Source organism: Carex rostrata, unplaced genomic scaffold (assembly GCF_964058835.1).
Source record: "Carex rostrata unplaced genomic scaffold, lpCarRost1.2 SCAFFOLD_49, whole genome shotgun sequence".
NCBI lineage: Eukaryota > Viridiplantae > Streptophyta > Magnoliopsida > Poales > Cyperaceae > Carex > Carex rostrata.
The window spans coordinates 15,155-38,872 of record NW_027601184.1 but is presented as its reverse complement, the minus strand read 5'-3'; the positions used below and the strand labels follow the sequence as shown (position 1 = coordinate 38,872).

Below are 23,718 nucleotides of genomic sequence, written 5' to 3'. Positions count from 1 at the left end.
TACTTTTCCTTGCTCTTGAGAATTTTTTTCCGTTGAACATAGACCCAATTTTTCCTTTTTTTTGATTCCTTAGAATCTTTTTTTTGTCTTTCTGGCGGTATCAAACAGCCACCTAATATCTTATCTGCCTCTTCAGGAAAATGAATATCTCCGGAAAATATTTTGAGTTCCGTATGGCTTTTTTTTCTCTTCACTCGGACCAGTCCGCCTAGTCGACTTCTTGTATTTTTTGTGAGTTGTGTATCCACTCCAATAATACTATTGTCAAGTATCTTTAGGGATGAAGATCTCGGCAAGATATGCAGTTCTTGAAGAATGAAAAAAAACCGATCTACTTCTTTTTGGTATTTTAGACTAAATTCTTTTGTTCCTCGATGCTCAATCAAACCCTCTTTTTTTAAGATGGAATCTTCCTCTGGGCTCTCGTATTCGTCCTCTGAGTCTTCTTCTGAGTCTTCCTCTAAAGTCCCATATTTGTCCTCTGCGCTTTCTCCGGGGCTGCCATATTCGTCTTCTGAGTCTTCCTCTAGAGTTCCATATTCGTCCTCTTGGGTCCTATATTTGCTTTCTGCGTTCCCATATTCCTCTTCTGAGTCTTTCTCTAAAGTCCTATATTCGTTCTCTGGGTTCCCATATTCGTTTTCTGGGCTCCCATATTCGTCTTCTAGGGTTTCATATTCGTATTCGTCTTCTAGGATTCCATATTTAGATAGGGTTTCATATTCGTCCTCTCGGGTCCTGTATTCGTCTTCTAGGGTCTCATATTCCTCTTCTGAGTCTTCCTCTCGAGTCCTATATTCTTCTTCTAGGGTCCTATATCTAAATTTAACAATTCCTGAACCCTTTTTATCTTTTCTGTATCGTGGATCGTCAAAATAAGCAAAAATAGTATTTCTACGTAAAACACCCATAAAGGGGATTTCAATCGAAATCCCAAAACAGGATATTAGTTCTTTCTCTTGTTCGTGATGATATTGTAATGGAATGAGGAACCTATTTCTTCGCTTTTTCGCCAACAAATCTGAATTATCTTGAAAAATAGAAGGATAGATAAAATTCCAATGGCCATTGGACATGATTCGATCCGACGTTGAATAATCAAGAATTTCCCTATCTTTTTTACCATAAGTATTCATTTGATCTTGATCATTGTGGAGTGAAAAAGACCCTATACTGGATCTGCACATACTTACTGACAATATCCATAAATGGCTTGTTTTTGGTAATCGACGAAGATTACCATATTGATATTCGGGCGCATGGTAAACATCAGTACTCCAGTGCATTTCGCCGTCTGATTCAGAATAAATATGCTTTTGTACCCTTTCTTTAAAATGTAAAGTGGACGTTCCGGCACGAATCTCCGCAATTACTTGTTCGGATTTTACATATTGATCATTTTGCACTAGAATCAAGCTTTTTGAGGGAATATTCACACTATATAGAATATCTTGACTCTGAATAGTTACATGCAAGTCTATATAACATAGAAAAGCAGGCTGTCCATGACGGGTACGTGTGGGGTGAACCAAATTCTCATTGAATTGGATTTTTCCATTCGAAGGGGATCGTACAAGGTCGGCAGTACCCCCTGTGAATACTCCGCCAGTATGAAAAGTTCTTAATGTTAGTTGAGTCCCTGGCTCCCCAATTGATTGACCCGCAATAATACCTACGGCTTCTCCCAATTCGACCAGATCACTATGAGTAGGACTCCGGCCATAGCATAATTGGCAGATCCAAGAAGTACTCCGGCAAGTAAAGGGGGTTCTAATATATATTGGTTGTGCTCGAAATGGTTGTGCTCGAAAGGCAGTTATGAATCGATTGACTAATCCAATTCCAATATCTTGATTTCGCGCGGCAATGCATCGTGAACCGATATATATATCGTCTGCTAATACACGACCAATTAGTGTTTGGACAAAAAGTTTTTCCGTCATCCCATTTTGAGGACTTACAGAAATACCTCGGATAGTACCACAATCTCTTCTACGCACAATAATATGTTGAACTACTTCAACAAGTCTACGTGTAAGATATCCAGCATCTGCTGTTCGTACAGCAGTATCTACAACCCCTTTGCGGGCTCCATAGCAGGAAATTATATATTCTGTCAAAGAAAGTCCCTCGCGTAAATTGCTTTGAATAGGTAAATCAATCATTTGTCCTTGAGGGTCCGACATTAATCCTCTCATACCTACTAATTGGTGTACTTGAGATGCATTTCCTCTGGCTCCTGAAAAAGACATTAGATAGACTGGATTAGAAGGATCCGTTATCCGAAAATTCGAATTCATTTCTTGTTTCAAATATTCACTTGTCGCATACCATATCTCAACGGATTGGCGTAATTTTTCTACCGCGTGTACAGCCCCATAATAATAGTGTTTCTCCAAAAGAAAACTCTGTTGTTCCGCGTCTTGGACTAACCATCCCTTAGAGGGTATTGTTAAAAGATCCTCGATTCCTAACGAAATCGATGTAGTAGTGGCTTGATGGAAGCCCAGAGTCTTTAGTTGATCCAGTATATGGGATGTATATCCCATTCCGAAATGATCTATTAATCTGCTAATAAGTCGTTTCATACCAGTTCCGTCTATCTCTTTATTATGAAAGACCAGATTGGCCCGTTCCGCCATACATAAGTACCCCCTTTTCGGCTGAGTAGGATTCGACAATTGCTGAGTAGGATTCGACAATGGGCCTGAGTCAGTGATTCGAAAATTTAATTAACTTAATTTCCTCAATCTCAATCTGGATTCGCGCGGCAAATAATCATGATACTAGGGAAATCGGAATGCCCCCCGAAAGGGGAGGGGCATCGCCGAATCTAACTTCCTTGTTTAGGTAGTGTATGAATAGGCTTGACTAAATCCTTGTATGGCTTCCTCTATTTCTCTATAAAAAGAAATATGACCAAGAGTGGTTCGAATGTATATAGAACGAATTTCTTTTTTTCTATTTCCCATTATTAGATAGTGGGCATAAATCTCATGATAAGTCCCCAAAGATTCATATTGAACTTCAATCGGAACTTCTCTTGACCCAATGACGCGTTGATCCAGGTTCCATCGTAGCCACAAGGGACTATCTAAACTGATTAGTTTTTGTCTATAAGCTCCCAGTGCATCATAAGAACTAGAAAAATGGGGTTCTTTATCTTTCCTATACTTAGAATTATTATTATTGTAATTTACTTTTAGATTTGGATAGTTTCTGCAACTATTATATCTATTTGCACAAATACCTCGACGCTTTCCAATCGTTAATACATAAAGCCCGATAAGCATGTCTTGGGTTGGTACGCAAATAGGATCTCCAATAGCGGGAGATAAGAGATTCATATGAGAAAACATAAGTAAACGGGCTTCCGCCTGAGCTTCCAAGGATAAAGGTAGATGAACAGCCATTTGATCTCCATCAAAGTCCGCATTGAAACCCTTACACACTAATGGGTGTAAAGAAATAGTACGCCCCTCTACTAAAGTGGGTTGAAAGGCCTGTATGCCTAATCTATGCAGGGTAGGTGCTCTATTTAACAGTACAGGATGTCCCCGCATAACTTCTTGAAGTATTTCCCATACAATGGGTTCCTTTTCCCAAATTTTCCTTTTAGCAATCCTGACATTAGAAGTGGCGCGTTTCGTGATTAAATCCCGAATTACAAATAGCTGAAAAAGCTTTATTGCTATCTCTAGAGGTAATCCACATTGATGTAATGAAAGCGAAGGACCCACAACAATGACAGAACGCCCCGAGTAATCGACCCGTTTCCCAAGCAGAGTCTCGCGAAACCTTCCCTCTTTACCTTCAATTACATCTGAAAGTGATTTGTATACTTTATTGTGACCATCCCTCGTCGGTTGCCCGCGGGACCCACTATCAAGAAGTGTATCCACGGCTTCTTGTACCAATTTTTCCTGGCACATTACTAAATCTGCTGGCGCTAATTCACTTCTTTTTAATAGATAAGCAAGATTGTTGTTCCGACGGATAACTCTCTTATAAAGTTCATTAATGTCTGAAGTCACTACTTTATCTCCAGACCTATAAACAATAGGTCTCAATTCGGGAGGAAGAACCGGTAATAAGCACAAAACCATCCATTCTGGTTCTACATTTGTTTGAATAAAATGTTTCGCCAATTGCATGCGTCTAATCAAAAAAACTTTTCTTATTCGTCTTTTTCTATCTTCCCATTCATCTCCACTATACCCCTCGTCTTCTAATTCCTTCCATTCGACCAAAGAATTCTCTATAATAATTCGCAAATCCAAATCTGCTAATTGTTCTCTAATAGCACCTGCTCCTGTCGCAATTTCCCGATTTCGAAATGTTGCAAAGCCTGGGGTAGAAAAAAAGGGAGAAATGCTGTGGTTACAGGATGCAATTTCCTCTTCGAATAAACCTCGTAATCGTAAAAAAGTAGGTTTTTTAGTGCTGGGCCTAGCAAAAGAGAAATCGCCGTATACTAGGCCCTCCAACTTCTTAAGAGGTTTATCTAAAAGATTCGCGATATAACTAGGAAGACCTTTCAAATACCACACATGAGTCACGGGACATGCGAGTTTGATGTATCCCATTTGATATCTTCGTATCCGAGAATCCACAAATTCTACCCCGCATTTTTGGCAAAATCTTTCGTCTTCGTTTTCAGCTCTGCTCGCTCGAGAATTGCCACAAGCGCAAATCCCGCTTTTTATGGGTCCAAAGATTCTTTCGCAAAACAATCCATCTTTTTCTGGTTTATCGGTTTTATAATGAAAAGTAGAGGGCCTTGTGACTTCGCCAACGACTTCTCCATTAGGTAGGTTTTTGTTAGCCCAAGCCTTTATTTGTTGAGGGGAAACGAGTCCAATTTGAAGTTGTTGATGTTTATATTGGTCAATCATAAAATAGAAATAAGAAAAGAATTTATATTTATTCCGATCAAACTTCCTCCCTATTAACCTGGAAGTTCTTTTCAGATACAAGGAAATGATTCAGTTCTAGAGCCAAAGATCGTAGTTCTCGAACGAGCACTCGAAAAGATTCTGGAGGATCCTCATGATTAGGTATTCTTTTTCCCCAGATCGTAGCATTAAGTATTTCTTGGCGAGCTATAAGATGGTCAGATTTATAAGTAAGTATCTCTTGTAAAATATGAGCAACACCAAATCCTTCTAAAGCCCAAACTTCCATTTCTCCTACTCGTTGTCCCCCTTGCTTGGCTCTTCCTCTAACGGGTTGTTGTGTAACAAGTGAGTAGGGCCCAGTAGAACGCCCATGAATTTTCTCATCAACTTGATGAATTAATTTTAAGATATAGGACTTCCCTATTAGAACAGGTTGCTCAAAGGGGTCGCCTGTTCTTCCATCAAATATTCTGCTTTTTCCCGGGTACTCAGGTTCAAATACCCATGGATTTTTTGTTTCTTTACTGGCTTCATATAATTCTGAAAACACAAGTTTTCTTGAAGCCTCTTGCTCATATCTCTCATCAAAGGGTGCTATTCTATAATGTTTCTTTAGCAGATCCCCCGCTAATCCGAGCGAGCTTTCAAATATTTGTCCCACATTCATTCGGGAGGGTACTCCTAAGGGATTGAAGACCATATCAACGGGTGTTCCATCTTGCAAATAGGGCATATCTTGCCTAGGCAAAATTTTGGAAATGATCCCTTTATTCCCATGTCTTCCGGCTACTTTATCCCCAACTTTGATTTCACGTTTCTGTAAAATATATACACGAACCATTATGTCGAGGGGGTCCCTTTGGATCCATTTCACATCGATAACGCGCCCTCTTCCACCTATAGGTAATTTCAGAGAAGTTTCTTTTGAAGTGGAAACCTCAAGGCCAAATATGGCCCGTAATAATCCAGCTTCCGCGATATACGACGATTCGCTCGCTATCTGAGGCGTTAATTTACCTACTAAAATATCACCAGTTTCTACCCAGGATCCCAACCTAACAACTCCATTTCTGTCCAAATTGCGGAGTAAATGTTCTTCTAGATGTGGTATTTCTTTAGTGATTTTTTCAGCGGAGCCTTGGCTTGTCGTATCCGTCTGAATTTCATATTTCCGGATGTGAAAAGAGGTATAAATATCCTCATATACCAAACGTTCGCTAATTAGTACTGCGTCTTCAAAATTGTAACCTTCCCATGGCATATAAGCTACTAATACGTTTTTTCCTAAAGCAAGTTCCCCCCCAACTGTAGCAGTTCCTTCTGCTAAAATTTGTCCTTTTTTAATGGATTTACCCCGTGGAACCCGAGGTTTTTGGTGCATACAAGTATTTTTGTTAGAGCGACGGTGGTTAACTAAAGGAATACTTACAGTCTTCCCACTACTTGATAAAAGGATCTTATGACTATCAGTAGAAATGATCTTTCCCTCCCGTTCGGCTATAACGGAAACCCTCGAATCTAGAGCTGTTTGGCGTTCCAATCCAGTTCCAACAATGCATTTCTCGGACCGAGAAAGCGGAACTGCTTGGCGCTGCATATTAGAACTCATTAAAGCCCGATTCGCATCATTGTGCTCAATAAAAGGAATGAGAGAACCCCCAATAGAAAAATATTGGAAAGGAAAAATACTTCTAACATGAATCTGTTCCCATGCAATAGTCAAGAATTCTTGACGGTATCTAGCTGGAACAACCTGTTCTTCCTGAATACCTTGATTCAAGGACAAAGAATTTCCTGCTGCTATCATATAATATTCATCTCTATTTGGTGATAGATAAACCACCTGTCTCTCTTTTTTTTCTTTTGCTTTCTCAGCAGATATTTCATAAAACGGACTCTCTATGGATCCCCACAAGTGATCAATTCTCGCATGAATTGCTAAGGATCCAGTAAGTCCAACATTGATTCCTTCAGACGTGTCAATTGGACAAATACGCCCATAGTGACTCGGATGAATATCTCGGCTCCGAAAACTTGCAGTTCTCCCCGTCAACCCTCCAGGACCTAAACAACTCACTTTTCGCCCATGAACAGTTTGTGTCAATGGATTCGTTTGATCAAAAACTTGAGATAACGGGTATGTGCCAAAAAAGGTCTCATAAGTAGTTATTAATAAAATTGAAGTTGAAGTTGGAGTTACCAAAGTTTGGGGAGTCGGTTTCGATTGACGTATGAATACTCTACGAATAGTTTTTTGAACTGCATGTTGTAAACGACCAAGAGCCAATCCGAATTGATCTTGTAACAGATCCGCAACCGAACGAATACGTTTATTTTTCAAGTGATTCATATCGTCATCGTCAAGTATACCCGTCCCAAATTTCATTCCAATCAAATGATCCGTAGCGGCCAATACATCTCGTGGTAACAAGAATGTATTGTTCTGAGGTATATCAAGATTAAGTCTCCGATTCATATTTCGTCGACCAATCCTTCCTAATTCACATTTTTGTTGAAAAAATTTCTTTTGTAATTCCTCACATAAGGACTCCGAAAATACCAGGTCCCCACCTACACAAGCAAATTGTTGATAAAACTCCAAAATAGCTTTTTCTTTTGACTCAATCCTCTTCTTCTCCTTAGCATTCGGGAAAGACAAGAAAATTTCAGGGTAGGAAACATTATCTAGAATTTCTCTTAGATTCGAACCCATAGCTGATGATAGAACTAGAATAGATATTTTTTGTTTTCTACTCACGCGAGCCCATATCCTTTCTTTTTTATCAATTGCTAATTCCGATCTCCCTCCCCAATCTGATATTATAGTCCCGGTGTAGATAGAAGTTCCCTTATGGTCTAATTCCGAGCGGTAGTAAATACCAGGACTTAGCAATATTTGATTGATCACAATTCGGTATATTCCATTTATAATAAAGGTTCCTAAGGAATTCATTATAGGAATGTTTCCGATAGAAATGGTTTGCTTTTGCACATCGAAACCAAAAATTAATCTAGCAGATACATATAATTCGGAAGAATAGGTGAGTGATTCATACACAGCATCTCTTTCTTTTATCGAGGGTTCTAGCAATTGATATCCTTTCGCAAATAATTGAAATGCAATTTCGTGATCTGGATCTTTAATTGTTGGAAACTTGTCAAGTTCTTCTGCCAAGGCTTGATTAATGAACCTACAAAATCCCTCGAATTGGATCTGACTAAATCCGGGTATTGTGGACATTCCCTCGTTTCCATTCCGGAGCATCTTAATCTTAAGTTTCCTGTTTATCAAAGAAAAATTCCATTATCAGCTCACTCTTCATCAATCCCTATGGATCGATCTAGCAATCATGGAATCTATATTCTGTTTACTGAATCACATGAAATTCTAGGGAACTCCACATACGTATTTCATATATGTATTTCATACATATGAATAGAGACCATTTCGACGAAAGTTCGAGTTTGCCAGGGGTACAAATGAAATGAAAATGAATTGATAAAACATTCCTACAAAAAAAATTATGCCACTTATACTTTATGATATTCTAATCAGATTGGATGGCAAAGATTTCTCATTTTATCTCCTTTCTATGAATGTAATAAAGCCATAATATAATACACTAGAAAGTTTGACTTTACTTCGATTTAGAATAGCGTGCTTACTTTAATTTCTAAAAATAATTTGAGGGTTCTTTTTTATTTTGGATCGGAGTAGTATAATTGCTAGAAAATTGAGTATTTCATTGTGGAATTCTAAAATAAAGTAAGTCCCTTTTTTAAGTACATGCCAATCTAGTTATCCACCTCTCCCCATATCCATGCTTTTCTTTTATCGTAATTTCACTTGGATAGGCCAAGATAGTCAGGTTATACTCTATATCAGAGCAAATTTCCTTTTTTTATTCAAGATATTTCATTTAATGCTTTGAAAAATTAAAGCACGATTCCCCATAGAGATATGTACATAAAGGGGATCTTTGGATAATAATGCTGTTCGGACCTAAAGTTTACCTATACACGGATTAAGCATAAAGCCATAATATTTTATTATGCCATTAAAAGGAAGGGGGAGGGAGAGAATACCGATTTAAGAGTCGTTCACTACTGCAATTCAAAAAAAAAAAAGAGAATTCTAGTTAACGGTTCCAATTTGTTCTGAATTTTGCAGCCTGTGACTAGAAATCCACTTTTTCTCCTTTTTCATCTCAATAGAAAGAAACGGAAAGTTTTATTGTGTTAGCAATGTATGTTTTAAGATAGAATCTTCTATCGAGGAGAATAATCGAAACTGGATCAAAAAAAGCAGGAATAGATTTTTTGAAAAAGATTGGAAAAAAGTAAGTAGAATTATATTCCAAATAAAATAAAGGGGCTTTTCGTAAGAAAACGTGGATGAATACTTGCTGTTTTCTAGATTTTCGATCGGATTTTTTGGCGGCATGGCCAAGCGGTAAGGCAGGGGACTGCAAATCCTTTATCCCCAGTTCAAATCTGGGTGCCGCCTGATCAATAAAATACTTAGGTTTTATAGTACTGATCGAATTCTATAAATTTTTACTTCGCATAAGTTCGGGCAAGAGAGTAACTAGGCCTGCCGATACTGGGTTTGGAGAAACCATACCATAGTTCTATCCTCAAACTAGGGTTTGTTTTGGCGGTAGTGGCAAAAAGGGTTACCAATAGGGGTGAGGTAGTGTTTCCTTATTCTTTTATTATATGAATTTGAATTGGTTCTTAATTGATTCGATTTGAGAATTTTAAAATACGAGGCTAAGATGTCAGAAATCTTGGTATCCAAAGAAAGGTCCCTAAAGGGCATTCTTTTTTTTTTTCAATCTAAGATTCAAGAAGGGACTCCACGAAGGAATATCAAGACTTCCTAATTATCATACATTTTTTTATCGTACATCTTATGTTACCTACATACACTAAAGTAAGGACTACTTATTCTAGCGAGAATCAGATTAACTAGGTCGATCAAAAATCAATTTAGGAGTTGTGTTATGGATAAAGTCTCTTCATTCTTTCATAGAATGATAGAAAGCAGGGCTGTAGGGTTTAGGTCAAAAATAAACATAGGTAAGGTAGGTATCCAATAAATATTTATCTATCGATAATTTTATGGTATATTCGGGCGTCCTTTGCTTACAAAAAAAAAGAGTAACAAAAGGAATAAAAAATCTTCCTATTCCCGCTTCTTTTATTCAGGACATCATTCCCGTACTTTTTTTTAAGGAAAAAAGGGCTATGTATCGTATTTTTAATGCTCTCTAATTCTACCAGAATTCCTATAAGAATTTGTTAGGAGTAAATTCCTTGAATTGATTGATCCATGACCTTAGGGCAGAATCCCTTTTTGACTCTGTACCCTTGATTCCACTATGATTATTGATCAATAGTAGAATAATTCCTTCATAGAAATAGGAGACATAATTTAGATGGATATAGTAAGTCTCGCTTGGGCTGCTTTAATGGTAGTCTTTACATTTTCTCTTTCACTAGTAGTATGGGGAAGGAGTGGACTCTAGGGATACTACTAATTGATTAAGTAATTGAATTGTTGTATCAATTCTTTTCTTTAATGAATGGATCGTTTTGCATTAATCATTTTGTCAAACGTTATCCTTTAATCTTTTTTCTTTAGTTTTGTTTCACTCCTGTAAGAAACTCTTGTATTGTAAGAAAGAGCCATTATACCAATTCAGAATTTCTACTAGAAATGACGAATGGTTCAAAAAGTTATATACATAAGAAAATTAGACTTTCTTCCACGGAACTATTCACGGCATATCACACATTTTCTATTTGTTTTATACTCTTTCCTTATTCTTAGAATAATTTTTATGCTCTTTTGAAGCATCTCGCGGGATATTTAAGCATGAAAGATTCGCTGGTTTTTTCCTTTTACTTTTTTCCTTTTTACTATAGTCTATTCTTATTCTTATATTATTTTTCTTTCCTTCCATGGATTCTTTGGTCAAGAATTGTCTTCGATTTTTTTATTTTGACCTGATTGAAATTAAGTGGATGCAATGAAAAAAGAAATTGAATTAGACTACTTAACTATTTCAATCTACTAATCTATTCTATGTAGATTCAAAGATAATATAAAATATAATAGAAAGACTCTAAAGTGTCGTAGAAAAAACTATATGTAGTTCTTTCTACCACACTTTAAGATTCCAACCAGATCCTTTCATTTAAGACTTGGATTTTTTTTATTTAATCCCTTTTTCATTTCTTCAATGATTAATTGGAATTCCAATTAATCATTTTGACTGACTGTTTTTACATAAATAATAAGTAAAAAAGCAGTAGGAATTAGAATGAACAGTGCAGTAGCAATAAATGCGAGAATATTGACTTCCATAACCTCTTTATTTTTTATTTTCACAATAACTCGGGATGTAATCCCATGGAGAGGGAAAAGGGGTATCTTGTAAATTCAAGGGTAGGGCTTGCATTCTGATAATACTGAATCAATTCAATATTATGAATATCGGATCTATCAAATCAATTCATGGATGAGAGTTATATTTCATGGATGAGAGTTATATAGTATAACATAGGAAGATCCTCTATCCATACTAAGACCAAAATGGGTTTTTTGATTGGATTAGGAATTCCCTCTTTTTTAATCTTTTTCTACTTTATCTTTTCTGTATCTCTAACCCACGAGCTTTCTTAATCTTATCCAATTTCCCTTCCTTTTTCTTATAGTTATACATACAATTATGTATGTATTATATGACCAACTTTCTATGGGTGACATAGACATCCAAATAAGCAGTAGAAGTGAGATGGGGAAAAGAGGTCTGAAATAAAAAGGGAATACGATTTATGTAGGGATTCCGGTAAAATACCGGTACTCTATTCCATAAGAGTCGAATAGGAAATTAAGATGAGGATGGTATCATCATTGTGTGTCTTTCTTTATCTTTATCGATCGGGAGTAGTGAAAAAAATTCCTATACGCCTCCCCTCCCTCTTTAATGAGAGATGCAAAATAAAAAAGTGAAGTAAGGGTGCCCTATGGGTATTTGATCTTGCCCCCTGCCCCTTTTTTTCATGGAAAAAGGAAATATGAATTTCTCCATTCATTGAACCCTAGTTCGGGACTGACGGGGCTCGAACCCGCAGCTTCCGCCTTGACAGGGCGGTGCTCTGACCAATTGAACTACAATCCCCGCGGGGTGTATGGCATACCCATTCTTAAATAGAACCATAAGAAGATTCGATTCGTCTGTCGTACTCTAATAAATAGACGAATCATATACTACATACCCACATATTATACGTGGGTATAGTGAGAGTGACATAACTAGTATGTCGTGATTTTTTATAACTAAAACTAAAAATGGATAATAATCCACCCTTCAATAAGAAAAACTCTTTTGTTTGTAAGAAAGGAATGAGAGAGATATGGATTAAAAAAAAAATTTCCCCCCTTTTTTCTTTATCTTTTATTTCTATAGATCAAACATTTTATTTTATGGAAGAAAAACAAAAGGATTTAGTTCATATTCACGAAGCCCTAGATTTTTGGGCCGAGCTGGATTTGAACCAGCGTAGACATTGTCAACGAATTTACAGTCCGTCCCCATTAACCACTCGGGCATCGACCCAGGAAGAATTTATTCTAGGGTTTTTGATAATCTATGATTAACCTCCTTTCATAATACTCCCTACCCCCAGGGGAAGTCGAATCCCCGCTGCCTCCTTGAAAGAGAGATGTCCTGAACCACTAGACGATAGGGGCATCACTAGACGATAGGGCCATATACAACCGCTCGTGATTATACTATAATCATAGTATGAGCAGTTTTTTGGAATTGTCAATATACTCGAAAAGTATAACTAGATCCAAAGCAAAGAGTTTTTCCAACTTTTCTGTTATGTTTTCATCTAGGATTTTTTTTAGTTGATGGTTAGATTAATTCATGGATCATCCTCTACCTTTTAGGGAAATTCATTTAAAAGGTATAGAATAAGAATGGATTACTAAAATACTAAAAGGGATTCTAGATTAGTTCAGTACAGGTAGTTATTTGATTGATCTAAGATGAAAAAGAGTCCAATTTTATTTCTTTTTTGCAATTTACATTCCGTGCTTCATTTAGTGTTCAGACCAAAAATACATGCATCCCGCACTAAGTCATAAAATTCTCTAAAAATATAGAGAAAGTTTCAAAAACAAAGAAAAAAGTGAATCAATTTAGTAGAAAAGTATTCTATCAGATTCGAACCAATGACTTACGTCTTAGCACGAGATTACTCTACCACTAATTTAAAAAGCCCTTTATCGGATTTGAACCGATGACTTATGCCTTACCATGGCATTACTCTACCACTGAGTTAAAAGGGCTTTTTATTTAATTCAAAAATTAGCCACTTTGATTTCCCATTATGGGTCTACTGCATAATGTACATATTATATATAATATATAGAGATATAGAGAGAGACATTATGTAGAGATTGTATATGTATATATCGATATCTTGAGAGCTCAAAATAAAATTAATAAAAATAAGAAAATAGTTCATATTCTCTCTTATAACTATAACTTGCACAAAACTAAAGTAGAGGTTTTTTTATATAAAAAATACGTGAAGAGAGAGTTGACACAATAAAAAAAACATACCCTACATACCCAACTCTTCTTGGTTCAGGGTTTTCCGTTTCCGAAGACTAGTAAAATAAGTGGATTCTGGAACCCCAAGGATTCAATGGTATATGGATATGGAAAATATAAGATTTCCGATCCTAGCGGGAAAAGGCAGGGAACAGATACCCAATAGGATAGGATCCTTGGGAGGAACATTTGGTAATGGTTTTGATCCTCTATGCTCTTTTTTATGTGTTCTTAGTTCTATTGAACTTTTTTGATTCTTTTAAACAAGAATCTAATAAACTAGAATTGAGTCAGTGGAAAAAAAGAGAGAGAGGAAAGTGTTAAATGGAGAGAATCGACTAATCAGAGACTTTTAGGATCTTCTTTACATCAGGTAAATCTGTCGGCCCTGTCCATTTTTTTCTTTAAGTTACGACTCTTTGCTTCTTACTTCTATCAAGCCATAGGGAAAGTCTATGATGAATTTGGAAAACTCATCTCACTCTTACTCTATGGCTCGGACTTAATGATAAGTGGGGGAAGAAAACATCTTCGATAATTTCTTTTTTTGTTCAGAATTGAACAAAAAAAGAAAAGGAAAAAAGGAATTTATAAGGACAGTGTTACCCCCTATATCCGCTAGTGTATATTGTAGGAATAATAAAACAATTCAGCAGTCTGGCACACTTACGTCCTCGCAAAGTAAATAATGATTATTGTAGTCGTAACCGTAGAATAGGATCCTAATCAAAATAAATACATTTGGTTCAGACGCTATTGGCATGGTAAGAAGAGATTTATTTTAAAGACCAGAGAAGGGGCTATCTAAATCCTAAAGTAAAGGCCGGCGATCGAAGTAGAAGTACCAACGGCTCAGTGTCATGAACCTTCTCCATCTGATTCAATAAGGGGGAATTAGCCTCCTTGTCAAATGGCTATCCTTGACAAAGGGTACCGTTTATACCATAATCTACAATGTAGCGGGTATAGTTTAGTGGTAAAAGTGTGATTCGTTCTATTAATAACTGAATTTGAAATGATATACTTAAGGTATCCTTAAGTTTTTTATTTTTATATTCCGATGAAAACTTTAGTTCTTATAAAGGATTAAATCCTTTTCCTCTCAATAGCATATTGAGGAAGAATATACATTCTGGCGATTTGTATCCAAAGACTAATCTAAATTGCATCCAAAATAAAAATTGGATTATGAGTACAGAGTCGCGAAGCATAATTTTGCATTGGATTAAGTATTCCAATTTTGAAAATATGAGTAAAGGATCTATGGATGAAGATACAAAAAAGTTGATTTCCAATCGTAACTAAATCTTCTTTTGTTAAAATAAGGAATAAGGAAGCCAAATAGCTAAAAAACGATAGTTTTGGTTTACTAGAACCATCCGCATATTGTTTCAGCTCGGTGGAAACCCAATTCTTTTCCTCAGGATCTCTTGAATGAAATTAGGGAACGAAGTAAGTAGATTAGATGGATTTAGATAGAATTTCTATCTCCTACTCTATAAGGATCATCTAGAAAGCGGAGAGCTTTGGTTCCATTCAAATAGAAAAGCTGACATAGATGTTAAGTGGTGATAATATCCATAAAGGAGCCGAATGAAATCAAAATTTCATGTTCGGTTTTGAATTAGAGACGTTAAAAATAATCAACCAACGTCGACTATAACCCCTAGCCTTCCAAGCTAACGATGCGGGTTCGATTCCCGCTACCCGCTCCATTCTGTATAAAAGGAGTATTCTATTTCTCTAGACATGTTAGAGGCCTGTATTCAACCTTTTTTGTCCACCAGTTTCTAGTACTCCAGAGCGGAGTAGAGCAGTTTGGTAGCTCACGAGGCTCATAACCTTGAGGTCACGGGTTCGATTCCCGTCTCCGCACTTAGCAGTCTGTATAAAAGGACTATTCTATTTCTCTAGTCTAGATATGGTAGAGGGGGGCGTATCCAACCTCATTAGTTCCCGACCCTAGAGGGCAAAATTGAGCAGTTTGCGAAGTCACTTGCCTTCACAAGAAGAAGGCGCAAGGCTCCTCCCTACCCTGCAAAAATAAAAATGAAATGAAAGGGACAGTCTACCTCTCCCTTCCCTTTAAAAGCAGTTTGTCCGTTGTTTGTCTCAGTTAATACCCGATTTCGGGAGCTCTTTTGGCGAGTTCTATTTCTGCTTCCGGAGCGCCCTCTTTTTTTGAGTGGGATGCAAAGGAAGGGTAAGATAGTAAGGGATACGGCACTAGACTAACACCTAATTAATACTTAATTTAATATAAGTAGTTAAACAGTCAACTAGACTAAACTTTTTATCATAGTACTTTGCTAAATTAAGCGGGCGAGCGGCGGGAATCGAACCCGTATCTTCTCCTTGGCAAGGAGATGTTTTACCATTGAACTACGCTCGCTACAGTATATATTTTATAGCGTATATCCGCTTGGGTCGACCGTCTATGTCTGGGTCGACCGTTTCGTTTCATTTTCTATTATATTAGAGTTTTCCTTTTTTTATTATCTGTCAATGAATATTCTAATGGGAATGGAATTTCATAATACTGAAAGAGAACAGGTAGCAATTCGGAACGCAAATTGCGTTTTAATACGTCTCACTATTCGAATTTTTTCGAAGAAATGGCCTTTATTATTTATTTTGTATCGGGTTAATAAATATTAACCAAATTTAATTTAAGAAATGAGAGAATTCAGAATAGCTACGAGAAAGACTAGTCCAATCCATAATGATGTACCGGAAAATACAACATTTTTATTATTTGACCAACCATCAGGAGAAGCAAATACAAGGGGTACACTAATTACTAAGACTGAGGAAGTCGCAATTAATGCAAAAACAGCTAATTGGAAAGCAATAGTCATATTTCTAATCCTCCAAGCTACCATCAAATAAAGTTGACTACATATTTGATCCCTCACTTAACCAAAATTGTAAAAAAATACAAGAAGTAGGAGGGGTTTAATCATGAATCCATTGATTCTTCTCTTTAATTAAAATTTATTACTTACCGCTTTTTTTATTTGGATATGAGGGTGAGAAGAGGTTATTTAGTCTTTATTTCACAAGCGGGTATAGCGGATCCTGTATCCGTGTATACAGTATACAGAGATATATCGAAAAGGGACTTGTATCTGAGATCTTTCTAGAGGTTAATAAATATTTCTATTTTTTATATGGCTATGTTCTATTTGTAGGAGTAAAATAAGGATTAGGCTGTGGAGAGATGGCTGAGTGGTTGATAGCTCCGGTCTTGAAAACCGGTATAGTTCTAGGAACTATCGAGGGTTCGAATCCCTCTCTCTCCTTTTGCTTATTGAATACGTTTGTTTCTTTCATTTTTTTTTTTATTCTGTCCCTTATCTTTCTTTCATAAAAAGGAATGAATGGCTCGGCTAGATGGAATAACCGAGCCAGAACAGAAAAAAAGTAGAACAGGTATAAATAAGAAAATCTTAGTTAAGAGGGTTCATGTAAAGAACAGGTTCCAAATCACGATCGATTCCCTTTTCAAAACCTGCTGCAGCAGCTCGGGCTCTTCCTGCATGCCATAAATGGCCCACAAAAAAGAAGAATCCTAGAACAAAATGAGAAGTTGATAACCAACTTCTAGGAGAGACATAATTAACTGCATTGATCTCGGTAGCTACGCCACCCACGGAATTTAAAGAGCCTAAAGGAGCGTGGGTCATATATTCTGCTGAACGTCGTTCTTGCCAAGGTTGTATGTCTTTTTTCAACCTACTCAAGTCCAAACCGTTCGGGCCCCTTAGAGGTTCTAACCATGGAGCACGAAGGTCCCAAAAACGCATAGTTTCCCCTCCAAAGATAACCTCCCCAGTTGGGGAACGCATTAGATATTTACCTAAACCTGTGGGTCCTTGAGCGGATCCCACATTAGCTCCAAGACGCTGGTCTCTAACTAGAAAAGTAAATGCTTGAGCTTGAGAAGCTTCTGGCCCGGTGGGTCCATAAAACTCACTCGGATAAGCTGTATTATTGAACCATACAAAACAACAAGCGATAAAACCAAAGACAGATAAAGCAGCTAAACTATAAGACAAGTAAGCTTCTCCAGACCATACAAATGCACGGCGAGCCCATGCGAAGGGTTTGGTTAAGATATGCCAAATTCCGCCAAATACACAAATGAAACCCAACCATACATGTCCACCAATTATATCTTCTAAATCATCTACACTAACAATCCACCCTTCTCCCCCAAAAGGAGATTTTAGTAAATAACCAAATATAACACTGGGACTAAGGGTCAAATTGGTAATTTTTCTTACATCTCCCCCCCCAGGGGCCCAGGTATCATATACACCGCCAAAATAAAGAGCCTTGAGTACTAGAAGAAAAGCACCTAGACCTAACAAAATTAAGTGAATACCCAAAATTGTAGTCATTTTATTTCTATCTTTCCAGACATAACCAAAGAATGGAAAAGATTCCTCAAGAGTCTCGGGTCCCAGAAGCGCGTGATAAATGCCACCGAAGCCTAAGACTGCGGAGGAAATTAGGTGAAGTACGCCAGATACAAAGTAAGGAAAAGTATCTAGAACTTCCCCCCCTGGCCCTACTCCCCAACCTAGAGTAGCTAAGTGTGGAAGTAAAATCAACCCTTGTTCATACATGGGCTTTTCTGGTACGAAATGGGCCACTTCAAATAGGTTCATTGCTCCGGCCCAGAATACGATTAATCCGGCATGGGCTACGTGAGCTCCAAGTAGTTTACCGGACAAATTGATAAGTCTGGCATTCCCAGCCCACCAAGCAAAGCCGGTGGTTTCTTGGTCACGACCAGCTAAAACGAAAGTTCCATTAAAGAGCGTTTCCACGTGGTAGAACCTCCTCAGGGAATATAAGATTTTCATGAGGCTGATCCTGAGCTGCCATCCACGCACGAATACCCTCGTTTAAAAGAATATTTTTGGTGTAGAAAGTCTCAAATTCAGGATCTTCCGCTGCACGGATTTCCTGGGAAACAAAGTCATAGGCACGTAAGTTCAGAGCCAAGCCAACTACGCCAATAGCACTCATCCATAAACCGGTGACGGGTACAAATAGCATAAAGAAATGTAACCAACGTTTATTGGAAAAAGCAACACCAAAGATTTGGGACCAAAAGCGGTTAGCAGTGACCATTGAATAAGTTTCTTCAGCTTGAGTTGGGTTAAAAGCGCGGAAGGTATTTGCACCATCACCGTCCTCAAATAGAGTGTTTTCTACGGTCGCTCCATGAATAGCGCATAGCAGAGCCGCGCCTAATACTCCGGCAACTCCCATCATATGAAATGGGTTCAACGTCCAATTATGAAATCCTTGGAAGAAAAGGATGAATCGAAATATCGCTGCTACGCCAAAACTCGGCGCAAAGAACCAACCAGATTGCCCCAGTGGATAAATAAGGAATACAGAAACAAAAACAGCAATTGGACCAGAGAATGAGATTGCATTATAAGGCCGCAATTGAACAGACCGAGCAAGTTCAAATTGGCGTAACATGAAACCTATTAGTGCAAAAGCCCCGTGGAGAGCTACAAAAGTCCATAGACCGCCTAATTGACACCAACGAGTAAAATCTCCTTGTGCTTCCGGCCCCCATAGTAGCAACAAAGAGTGTGCTAAACTATTGGCAGGGGTAGAAACTGCTGCGGTTAAGAAATTACAACCTTCCAAATAGGAACTAGCCAATCCATGGGTATACCAAGAAGTTACAAAAGTTGTCCCTGTAAACCAACCCCCTAAAGCGAAATAAGCACAAGGAAAGAGCAATAGGCCGGACCATCCTACAAAAACGAAACGGTCCCTTCGTAACCAGTCATCCATAGTATCAAATAGATCATTTTCTTCTTTAGGAACTCTACCAAGGGCTATAGTCATAGTGATCCTCCTATTCAATTACTTCAACCATTTCCGAGCACCTCATATCACTTCCAAGGCATATGATAGTTTTATTATCTGTGGACGATTTCTTTCTCGTTCAATGCCCTTTTTCAACGGTCTCGAAGATAAAAATTTTCCATTTTTATCTATGGAGTCACAACCGAGGTCGTGGTAAATCCATGAATTTGATTCGATTTGTTTTTCTTATACTTTTGTTTTTCTTATACTTTTGTTTTTCTTATACTTTTGTTTTTCTTATACTTTTGTTTTTCTTATACTATAGAAATAAACCTTTGAATTCAGCATTATTCCATGACTCCTATTTCAAAGTCTATCTTTTAAGGGAAAAATGAAAATAAAAGTAACCCTTCTTTTCCCATTCCCTCTCTATTGCATGGGTGGAAGAACTAAAATAGAGGATTCTGAAAAAAAATGGACCTTCGAAATCAATTTTTATTTTATGTGTAGCGGAAAGGAGTTGCGATTTCTTCTTATTCCTATAGAACATCTAGTAACAAGAATATGAAAGAAATCGTAAATAGCGAAAAATTCTTGTCTTGCGCGGTCTAAGTCTAAGGAAATACAAAAAATTCGCTTATACAATTTCATCTACATCGAATTTATATATCAGAATAGCGGATAGAGGCATCATTCAAGGAGTCAGGTCTACTTACTTTATGCTTCTTTCCAATTTTATGGTGGATTTGATAAGAACCCTTTTTGCTTTCTTGATAAATAATCGACAAAAAAAGCGTTTTTTTTATATAACCTGCTTGTTTTTTTTATATAACCTGCTTGTTTTATTATAACAAGTCCTATATGGAAATGCCCGCTAAAGAGAAAATCTATTTGATTGTCTCTCGGCCAATATCGATTTTTAGAAAGAAAAAACAAGAATTTTCTTCTTTTTTTTATTAACATTAAGAAAAAAGAATATAACTAAAATGGAATTGGCAATATAATTTTTATAGACTTTTGAAAGAAAAAAGGGGGGTTTTTGCAACCGTTATTTCTTGCCTCTATCATTATCATATCACGGAAACCTTTCGCTTTGGAACGTGGAGAGATGGCTGAGTGGACTAAAGCGGCGGATTGCTAATCCGTTGTACAATTTTTTTGTACCGAGGGTTCGAATCCCTCTCTTTCCGCTCCCTTGGATCATTTGGGACTTTCAAATTGGAAAGAATTCTGACCCCCGGATTTTCTCATAGATAAATGTACGAAACAAATCAAATTTGTAAGAAAAAATGCAAAAAAAAAATGGAATTTTTACTCCTCGCGTCCAGGATTCCGTCCTGGGTCATTAGATAAGAATCCAAAGATAAAGAGTGAAACAAAGAATATCACTACTGTATAAACAAAAAGTTTGAGAGTAAGCATTACATAATCTCCAATATTTTTTTTTAAGGAATAGATTACCAGTTTTTCCTTACCACACGGATCCACTAGGATGGTTTTTTTTGATACCTAAAAATGCAAAAATGAATTCTTGAAAAAAATTGCAAGAATTCATTTATAATAAGCACTCTTATCAATATCAAAAATAGGGTTAGGTGGTTAGGTATTGTGTAGGTACCTTATTAGGTACCTGCTCAACCTAGGTGCAGGGGAGTAGAAAGGCTGATCCAAATTTATTGCTGTAGCTACCCATTCAATGTAGAAGAATTTAAATTTTAGAATCGAAGGTTCATAATAGAAAAATATAAAACTTCTCGGCTTTTACCCATTTTTAAATTTTTTTGGAATGAACACATCATTCAATTTGGCATACAGAGTACTAAAGATTTCATCGAAAACTTACAGCAGCTTGCCAAACAAAGGCTAATAGAAAAAAGAATAGAGGTATGACAGGCATAATATCCACGATTGGATTGAAAATAGCATAAGCTTCGGGCAATTTGGCAAAGAAAAAACTAGTAGGATAAAGAACAGAATTAAAACAGATACAGGTTAAACTAAGTATATTAGGCATAACAAGCATTTCATTCTTGTAGAGTAAATAATTGGATTTTGATTGAGTTATTTTTTTAAGGGAAAGAAGGAAAAGACAGATTCCAAATCTTTTTTCTTCGGACTTTCCCAAACACAAAATACCTCCTTGTATTCGCACTCTCAAATGAGAGTGGAATAAATTCGACTTTCATATAATATCTTAATAGAATTCCATGTAATGATCAATGCATTTTTTTGATTCTATATTATCCGCATGTGTAGAATACTAGCAAGAGAATATCCCTCCTTTTTTATGTAATTGAAATGGTATTGACGAATAACAAATAAACATAATAGTGTTTATTAGTGTCGCATAAAACCCGAAATGGGGCGTGGCCAAGTGGTAAGGCAGCGGGTTTTGGTCCCGTTACTCGGAGGTTCGAATCCTTCCGTCCCAGATTGTTTCTGATGAAACAAACGATGAAATCATATAGTACTCCGTACGAGAGAAAAGTTTATTAAAGAGAATAATGATATCTTATTCTTTCTCAGAAAACATAATAAAGTCTTAAGTCCAGTCAAATCGACTATCTTTATTTTCATGAAAAAATGGGGTCTATCAGGCACATTCAGGATATGCCTCTACTATAATCACTTAATCATATTTTTTTCTTCCTTTTGGTATTCGAGTCGAAGAAGTACGAGAATTCTATAACTACCAAAAACTTGCAATCTTTTCATTGGAATAGTTTATTTAGTTATATAGTTAATTGTTTTTGGTACGGAAAAAATATATTACTAATATAATTCTAATTATAGTAATTAAATTAATTAAACTTTTTTGGAGGTTGATAGTTTATTTATTGAGGAAGAGTCAATCCTTCTCTTCTCACTTCAAGATTGATCATCTCGAGCCATCCGTTGAGGACGGAAATTTAATAATAAATAAGTTTTAAGCAAACTTGTTTAGTCGTCTTTTTCGAACTATGTTTCATTCATATGATAGAATTATAATATGGGTTTAAATAAATCGGATCTTGGCGGAGGCTTCCCGGATAAATACTTACTTTCTTTTATCCATATTGCTCCATAGATAGCAAGTTTTAATTAGTATACAAAAAACTAAACCAATGACTATTCATGATTCCATCCATATTGGATCAATTCTCTATACCACTTTGCAATGAAAAGAGGAATGTTTGTTATGGTAAAACTTCGTTTAAAACGATGTGGTAGAAAGCAACGTGCGACTTGAAGGACATGATCGATTGTGGATTTTGCTATCCATCATTTTCCATAGTAATGAAAATGCTCTTGGCTCGACATAGCCTGTTCTATTCGTTCCGAACCAAATTTGCGCTGGGTTTAAGTAACATAGTACACGATGGAGCTCGAGAGGACAGAATTGATATCAAGGGAAAGAATCTAGGGTTAGTGAAAACTAATAAATTAGGCCAACTTTGTCAGTCTATCCTTAATATAGAAATAAATCGAAAGGTTAAAATAAGAAGAAAGTCCAATTTTGGAAGATAGGGAAAACCCTTTCAATTAAAAGTATATCAGAATCAATCCCCCTTATTAGATTTCTATAGAAGAGAGAAATGCTTTATCGAAGGAAATAAGAAAAAAGGGTATGTTGCTACTCTTTTGAAAGAAAAAAATAGGAATTCCCGAAGTAATGTCTAAACCCAAGGATTTCACAAATCAAAGATAAAGGATTCCAGAACAAGTAAACACAATTTTCAATTGTCTCAACAACAGAGTTGGATCAGAATAAGGAATAAAAGTCAATTCGTTCGAAATGAGACAAAGAAAAGAGTTTAAAGACGACTCAAAAATTTTGGAAGGATTTTGCCTTCGAAGTTTGTCAGTCAAAATTAGCCAACTTGAGTCATGAGTATAAATGAAATTTGTTTTTTCTGTAAAGAAATTAATGCACGTCATAGTCTTATTTCTATTATTATCGACAGAAATTCGAATCATTTTCTCGAGCCGTATGAGGAGAAAACCTCCTATACGTTTCTAGGGGGGGGCGTTGTTTATCTACATCTATCCCAATAAGCTGTCTATCGAATCGTTGCAATTGATGTTCGATCTCGAAGAGAAGGAAGAGATCTTCGAAAAGTAGGTTTTTATGATCCGATAAAGAATCAAACTTGTTTAAATGTTCCAGCTATTCTTTATTTCCTTGAAAAGGGTGCTCAACCGACAAGAACTGTTTATGATATTTTAAGGAAGGCAGAATTATTTAAAGAAAAAGAAAGAACTTTGAGTTAATTGAAGAACTAAATGAATAAAAAAGTAGGATAGGAGAAGATTACTAGTATTCCTCGTTGTCTAATTATTTAGACACAATTTACCTCTTTCTT

At 36.6% G+C, this 23,718-nt stretch overlaps 8 non-coding genes across 8 annotated transcripts; 4 read left to right on the top strand and 4 right to left on the bottom strand.

The window, feature by feature from the left end:
* The first annotated feature begins 9,334 nt into the window (after window positions 1–9,334).
* On the top strand, window positions 9,335–9,405 carry TRNAC-GCA (transfer RNA cysteine (anticodon GCA)). The gene has a single exon. It is a non-coding gene; the product is annotated as a tRNA-Cys (tRNA).
* A 2,609-nt stretch (window positions 9,406–12,014) lies between these two features.
* TRNAD-GUC (transfer RNA aspartic acid (anticodon GUC)) lies at window positions 12,015–12,088 on the bottom strand. The gene has a single exon. It is a non-coding gene; the product is annotated as a tRNA-Asp (tRNA).
* Window positions 12,089–12,444: 356 nt separating this feature from the next.
* Window positions 12,445–12,526, bottom strand: TRNAY-GUA (transfer RNA tyrosine (anticodon GUA)). Its single transcript has one exon. It is a non-coding gene; the product is annotated as a tRNA-Tyr (tRNA).
* A 668-nt stretch (window positions 12,527–13,194) lies between these two features.
* On the bottom strand, window positions 13,195–13,266 carry TRNAT-GGU (transfer RNA threonine (anticodon GGU)). Its single transcript has one exon. It is a non-coding gene; the product is annotated as a tRNA-Thr (tRNA).
* Window positions 13,267–15,336: 2,070 nt separating this feature from the next.
* On the top strand, window positions 15,337–15,410 carry TRNAM-CAU (transfer RNA methionine (anticodon CAU)). Its single transcript has one exon. It is a non-coding gene; the product is annotated as a tRNA-Met (tRNA).
* A 445-nt stretch (window positions 15,411–15,855) lies between these two features.
* Window positions 15,856–15,926, bottom strand: TRNAG-GCC (transfer RNA glycine (anticodon GCC)). The gene has a single exon. It is a non-coding gene; the product is annotated as a tRNA-Gly (tRNA).
* Window positions 15,927–16,748: 822 nt separating this feature from the next.
* TRNAS-UGA (transfer RNA serine (anticodon UGA)) lies at window positions 16,749–16,836 on the top strand. Its single transcript has one exon. It is a non-coding gene; the product is annotated as a tRNA-Ser (tRNA).
* A 3,641-nt stretch (window positions 16,837–20,477) lies between these two features.
* Window positions 20,478–20,565, top strand: TRNAS-GCU (transfer RNA serine (anticodon GCU)). Its single transcript has one exon. It is a non-coding gene; the product is annotated as a tRNA-Ser (tRNA).
* Window positions 20,566–23,718: the final 3,153 nt, after the last annotated feature.